The sequence below is a fragment of the Mandrillus leucophaeus genome, unplaced genomic scaffold (assembly GCF_000951045.1).
Source record: "Mandrillus leucophaeus isolate KB7577 unplaced genomic scaffold, Mleu.le_1.0 Scaffold629, whole genome shotgun sequence".
NCBI classification, from domain to species: domain Eukaryota; kingdom Metazoa; phylum Chordata; class Mammalia; order Primates; family Cercopithecidae; genus Mandrillus; species Mandrillus leucophaeus.
In genome coordinates, this window is record NW_012106797.1 from 2,048,586 (window position 1) to 2,055,564 (window position 6,979).

The window sequence follows — 6,979 nt, forward strand, 5'->3', positions numbered from 1 at the left end:
CCTATGATCCAGCAATTCTATTCCTACGTATTTACCCAAGAGAAATGAAAATATGTGACCACACAAAGACTTACACACAAATGCTTATAGCAGCTTTACTGTTTGTTACGGGTTGAATTACCCCCTGTTCCCCAATTAATATGATGAAGTCCTAACCCCAGTACCTCAGAATGTGACCTTATTTGGAACTAGGGTGGTTACAGATATAATTAATTAACATGAAATCATACTGGAGTAGAGTGGGCTTTTAATCCAGCATGACTGGAGTCTTTTTAAAAGGAGAAATGTGAACACAGGCACAGATACAGGGAGCATGCCATGTAAACATACAGATAGCCAGAGAGAGAGAACGGGAAGAGATCCTTCTTCCCTCATGACCTACAGAAGGAACAAACTGGTGGTCGTACGAAGGCTGCGCACAGCGAGCGGAGCCAGGGTCTGGACTGCAGCGCGTGCCCCGAGCTCTCCACCTCCACCTCCCGCCGCCCGCCAGCGGAGGCAGCCCAAGCCCAGCCCGCAGCCCCAGCAGCAGCGCCATGGACGGGTGGACGCCTACACTGACAACCTCATGACTATGGCCAGGTGGACGCCTACATCAACAACCTTATGGCAGAAGTCCCTTCCGTCTGTCAGGACGCGGCCATCGTGGGCTACAAGGACTCGTCCTCCATCTGGGCCGCCCTCTCCTCGAAAACCTTCGCCAGCATCACGCCAGCTGAGGCTAGTGTCCCAGCTGGCAAAGACTGGTCAAGTGTTTTTGTGAATAGGCTGACGCTTGGGGGCCAGAAATGTTCAGTGATCCGGGACTCACTGCTGCAGGATGGGGAATTTTGCATGGATCTTAGTATACCAAGAGTACCGGTGGAGCCCCCACTTTCAATGTCACTGTCACCAAGACTGACGCTAGTCCTGCTGATGGGCAAAGAAAGTGTCCACGGTGGTTTGATCAACAAGAAATGTTATGAAATGACCTCCCACTTTTGGCGTTCCCAGTACTGCCTTCGTCCCTCTCTTGCCCTTCACCGCCCCCTACAGCTTTGCATCCCCCTTCCCTACCCATACACCATTTTATTTGGGGGACCATTATCCCACACCCCTTATTGCTGCCAAAACCACGTGGGCTGGGGGACAGGGCTGATGCCCAGACACGTCCCCCTACCCATACCCCTCCTGTGTGTGGTTGGAAAACTTTTTTGGGGGAATTTTTTTTTCTGAATAAAAAAGATTCTACCAAAAAAAAAAAAAAAAAAAAAAACAGGAACAAACCTTGCTGGAACCTCGATTTTGGATTTGTAGCCTTTAGAACTGTCAAACAGTATATTTCTGTTGTTTAAGCTACCCAGTGAGTGGTACTTAGTTAGGGCAGCACTAGCAAGTTGATATAATTAGTCCAAAATTGAAGACAGCCCAATGTCCACTAACCGATGAAAACACATTATGGTACCTCTATGCTGTGAAGTATGGCTTATTAATACAAAGAAACAAACTACTTGTAAGTGCAACAACATGGCTGCCTCTCAAAAGCACTCATTCCAGTTGACATAAGCCAGCAACAAAAGGCTACAGTCTATATATGTTTTTATTTATATGACATTAAAGAAAAGGCAAAACTGTCAAGACTAAAATAAGATCAGTGGTTGCCAAGGGCCGGTAACTAGGGGGAGGGAATTGGCTACAAAAAGGCACTAAGGAACTTTTAGGGGCAAAGGAATATTCTGTATTTTGATTATGGTAGTGGATACATTATTGTAGATATTGGTCAAAACACATACACCTAAAATGGGTGAATTTTAGATGTAAATAATCCTTCAATAAACCTGACTCCTAAAAATTATATTACAAAAAATATAAAGATGGAAGCCAAAATATCATATATTCTCATCACCTAAATATAATCACTATGAACATTTTGCTATATTTAAATCTAGCTTTTATATAGATAATATATATTTAAAAGTATAGGGTGACATTGTATATCTAGTTTTATAATTTACTTATTTCATTTAACAAAATATTGTAAATAACAATATTATTCTGAAATTTTACATCTGACTATTTATTTCATAGGGTCTAGATATGCTGCAGTTTCTTCAACCAATGCCCTGTTGTTGAAAACTGGGGGTTGCTGGGTGCAGTGGGTCACATCTGTAATCCCAGCACTATGGGAAGCAAAGGTGGAAGGATTGCTTCAGCTGAGGAGTTCAAGACCAGCCTGGGCAACATAGAGAGACCTTGTCCCTACTAAAAATTTGAAAAACAAAATCAGCCGGGCATGGTGGCACATACCTGTAGTCCCAACTACTTGGGAGGCTAAAGTGGGAGGATCACTTGAGCTCAGGATGTCGAGGCTGCAAGGAGCCGTGATCCCACCACTGCACTCCAGCCCAGGCGACAGAGTGAGACTCCGTCTCAAGCAAACAAACGAACAAACACCTGTGGGTTTCTCTGCAGTGTTTTGCAATAATAATGCTTCAATCAGTCTCTTTAAAGCTTAGTTGCTATTTAATCTATAAAAATGGAATCATGATTTTTGTTAAACAATAGAGATATCATATATTAAAATTATTAATTTAAAAAGTAATCCATTTCTTAATAGAATATATCCCATTGCTATACTTTTTTTTTTTTTTTTTTCAGAGACAGGGTCTTACTCTGTAACCCAAGTTAGAGTGCAGTGGCTGGATCATAGCTCACTACAGCATCGAACTTGAACACCTGGGCTCAAATGATCCTCCTGCCTCAGCCTCCCATGTAGCTGGAACTACAGGCGCATGAACCACCGCACCCAGCCCCCATTACTACATATTTTTGAGAGTTGTCCTCTTTTTGACTTATACTTTCCTGTGGCAGAATTTAGAGAGGCTGAGTAGTATAGTGAAATAACATAGGTGCCGGAGCCATGGGACTTGGGTTTGTGCTGAGTAATGAGAAAGCACATTAGCTTTCTCATCTGTAAACTGGTGAGCTTCTCTCTTGCCTACCTCCACTACAGACGGGCTGTAAACGCTAAATAATTGCTTTATCATTCTCCTTTGCTGTAAGGATGGCCAGGTGACACAGTTCTGGCCAATGAAAAGTCTGTTGAGAGGGCCAGGTGTGGTGGCTCACACCTGTAATCCCAGCACTTTGGGAAGCCAAGGCAGGAAGATTGTGTGAGTCCAGTAGCTTGAGACCAGCCTTGGCAATATAGCGAGACCCATCTCTACGATAAAAAAAAAAAAAAAAAAATTTAATTTAGCTGGGCATAGTGGCATATTTCTAAAGTCCCAGCTTCTCAGGAGGCTGAGGTGGGAGGATCACTTGAGCTCAGGAGTTCGAGGCTGCAGTGAGCTATGATCACACCACTCCACACCTGCCTGGGTGACAGAGTGAAGCCCTGTCCCTAAAAAAAAAAAAAAATTTAGAAAACAAAGTCTGTTGGGAAACCTTTTGCCTTTTAATAAAAGCAAAGATGCCCTGGTTTCTGCTCCTTCCCTTCCTCCTCCTTCCAGTTGTGAACACAAGTGTAACAACTGGAGCAGCTGTCCCACAGCCAGGTGACATTCATGAGTGTAAGTGGCTAACATGGTAAGAGTGGTGACGTGGAAGGTCTAAGAGGCCTGGATCCTTGAAGACACTGTTGGTCCTCCCGCACCAGTCCCAGAATGCCACCTCCAGGCCTCTTTTGAATGAGGAAAACAACCTCCATCTGTTTAAACCAGGTTTTCTGTTACTTGTAGGTTAAAGATATTACAGCTAATATACCAATTATTGTGAAGGCAAATGAGGTATATACAGGACAGTGCTTTATAAAATGGGAACCAATGTATTGCTGAACAATTAAATATAAAATTAGGCCGGGCGCGGTGGCTCACGCCTGTAATCCTAGCACTTTGGGAGGCCAAAGTGGGCGGATCATGAGGTCAGGAGATCGAGACCATCCTGGCTAACACAGTGAAACCCCGTCTCTACTAAAAATACAAAAAAATTAGCCAGGTGTGGTGGCGGGCGCCTGCAGTCCCTCAAGTTCAGCTACTTGAGTTCAGCTACTCAAGAGGCTGAAGCAGGGGAATGGCTCAACACGGGAGGCAGAGGTTGCAGTGAGCCGAGATTGCGCCACTGCACTCCAGCCTGGGGGACAGAGCCAGACTCTGTCTCAAAAAATAAACAAAATAAAATAAAATAAAATAAAATAAATAGCAGGCTGACTGGCCAGGCACGGTGGCTCACACCTATAATCCCAGCACTTTAGGAGGCTGAGGCAGGAGGGTCACTTAAGCCCAGGAATTTGAGACTAGCCTAGGCAACAGAGTGAAACTCCATCTCTATAAATTTAAAAAAAAAAAAAAAAAGTTTTTTTTAAATGTTGTCTTTCTATTTGTGATCTGTTTTTTTTCTCTCCAAGCTTCTCATTCATCTAGAGTTTATATTACATTTCCTATACTCTTTCAACATTATTTTCAATTGTATAATGCTGTGGTTATTTTTTAAAATGTATATAATTAAACCAAAATATTCTGCGCATTTTTTTTTAAATACGAAGATTTAGTTGTCTTATTCAGAGAGATGTGTTGTAAAACAGTACCATGCCTGTATCATTTAGATGATCAGATACCTTTAGAAGAGTCAGATATCCCAAGTGACTGCTTCCAAGTGCATTACTTTCCTGAGCTAGGAATTTTCATTCCAATTCACTAGATAAGAAGTGTTGGAAACAAAGGTTGATTATGTTTTCAGGATACAGACCCCCACATATATTGTAATTCATGTTAAACATGAAAAAGACTTGGAGCAAGTCACTAGCCCCTAAATCTTGGTTTTCTTACTTGTAAAAAGGGGATGTATACAGACTTACCCGAAAGGATACTATAAACATGATTAACTAATGTCAATAAAGCACTTGGGTATTATATTTACTGGGTGCTGGTGACACAGAAGCTTAGCTTCCATACCAGAATAGGCATCTGTCTACCTCTTCATTCCTAGGCACAGCAGTTCAGATGCCCTGTTTTTAAATTACCACCCATTGTGTGAGCTTGGATAAAGTGTCACTTTTTCCTCTGTAAAATATTATGATAATAATAGTACCTACTTTATAAGAGTGTTATGAAAGATTAGTGAAGCAATCCTGGTAAAGTGCTCAGCGTGGCTCCTGGCACATGGATGTGCCTAATAAATGTCAGCTATTATTAGCGTCATAACTTGTGCCTTTTCTGCTCTGTTGGCTCTTTCCTTCTAGCATATAAACACCTTAAGTTTTTTCCACCTAAAATAAATAATATCCCTTCGATATTACCTTTTATTTCTTTTTCTCCTTCAATTTATTTTTCTCTGGTCATATCCTCCACTTCGGCTTTGGCCACATACACATAGCCAACGTCAATGACTAAGGAGTCAGTAATATTCACCTGACCAAGGTGTAGGAGCAAGGAAAGCATGTGGCCTAGAAGAAGCGCATGAGGTTATGAGCCAGGGTGTCATCTGTTCAAATCTTGGCTCTGCAACTTTCTAGCTGTGTGACCTTAGGCAAATTTCTTATCATCTCTGAACTTCAGCTTTCTCACCAATAAGCAAGAGATAAAAACATCTGCCTTGCAGGACTGCAGTGAGGTTAAAACGCATAATGCACATAAAGTATACAGCACAATGCAATGCACGGTAAGAAATAATTATCACCAAAAATATAAAGTTCATTGCAACTTGCAATCTTGTTGAGGTGATAAGACTGATGCATGAAAAATGATTTGAGAGCAAGTTGAGAGGTGTCTGTCGCCGCCTTTAAGAACAAAGAGGGAGTGTGTGTTGAAGCCTTTGACTTCACTGAAAAAAATAAGTTATTAAAAAAACAACTTTGTGCCGGGCATGGTGGCTCATGCCCAGGATCTCCCAGCACTTTGGGAGGGCAAGGTGGGCAGATCACCTGAGATCAGGAGTTCGAGACCAGCCTGGCCAACATGGTAACAACCCACCTCTATTAAAAATACAAAAATTAGCCAGGTGTGGTGGCCCATGCCTGTAGTCCCAGCTACTTGGGAGGCTGAGGCAGGAGAATCACTTGAACCTAGGAGGCAGATTCCTAAAAGAGTGCAGAATCAACACTAAATGTTGCAGAGAAAAGCATATAAACTATTTTTAAAATTTTAATCCAAAGTTATATTTAACTTGGGTCCTATTATGTGACTTGGTCACATTATGTTCTTTGTTTATTTGTTTGTTTTTGTTTTTAGCAGATTTACCTTTTCAATTCAGTCTTGCTGGTGCTAATAGCAAAAATCATTCTGAATTTCCTGAGCATAGGCTGGCTAGATTCTGCAAGACGAGGAGCTCGGTAGGGAGCTAGCTGGACCGGAACTATAACCACAGATAATCTGCAATGCACACAGTTCCCAGGAGGAGGCTCAGAGGCCACTGACATGAAGACATCTCCTGATTTTCCACATCGGATGTTATTTCACTTTTACATAGACCAAAGAGCCACAGAGAAGATAGCTCTTTCTGTTGAGATAATCCCCTCCCCAGCCTTAGAATTGGATCTAACCTACCCGAACTGGATTTTTTAAAGGACACACTGTTCTCACGTAAAGCCAAATTGCTAACTTAGAGTGACTGTGTGTGATTGCCTCCTTGGCTGTCTCTCATCATTTAATTTTGCTAGTGGGAGATCACAGTTCCATCTTCAAAAACAAATTATATTGTAATGCTTTCTTAATTAAAAACCCTTTGAGTCATGCTTACTGAAATCTGTTACAAGGATTTAACTGATCTGCAGGGAAGAGATTTTCTGTTCTCTGTGGAATTGAAGAACTTAGAAAGGAAATGAATAGATGAAAATGTTCCAGTCATGAAATCCTTCCCTTTAATAATACTTGCCACAATGAAGTATTATCTACTGGTAAGTTTACTTAACTTCAGTCAAATCAGAAGAACTAACCAGTCGCTCAGAGAGCCCAGGCCCTGGGGAAAAGTTGCGTTCATACCCAGCTCCTATAGTTACCAACGT

The 6,979-nt window shown here is 41.9% G+C and overlaps 1 pseudogene across 1 annotated transcript; it reads left to right on the forward strand.

Annotated features, from left to right (window-relative positions):
• Nucleotides 1–567: 567 nt before the first annotated feature.
• LOC105554143 lies at nucleotides 568–1,231 on the forward strand (annotated as a pseudogene). The gene has a single exon (XR_001008282.1). The product of XR_001008282.1 is annotated as a profilin-1 pseudogene (transcript).
• Nucleotides 1,232–6,979: the final 5,748 nt, after the last annotated feature.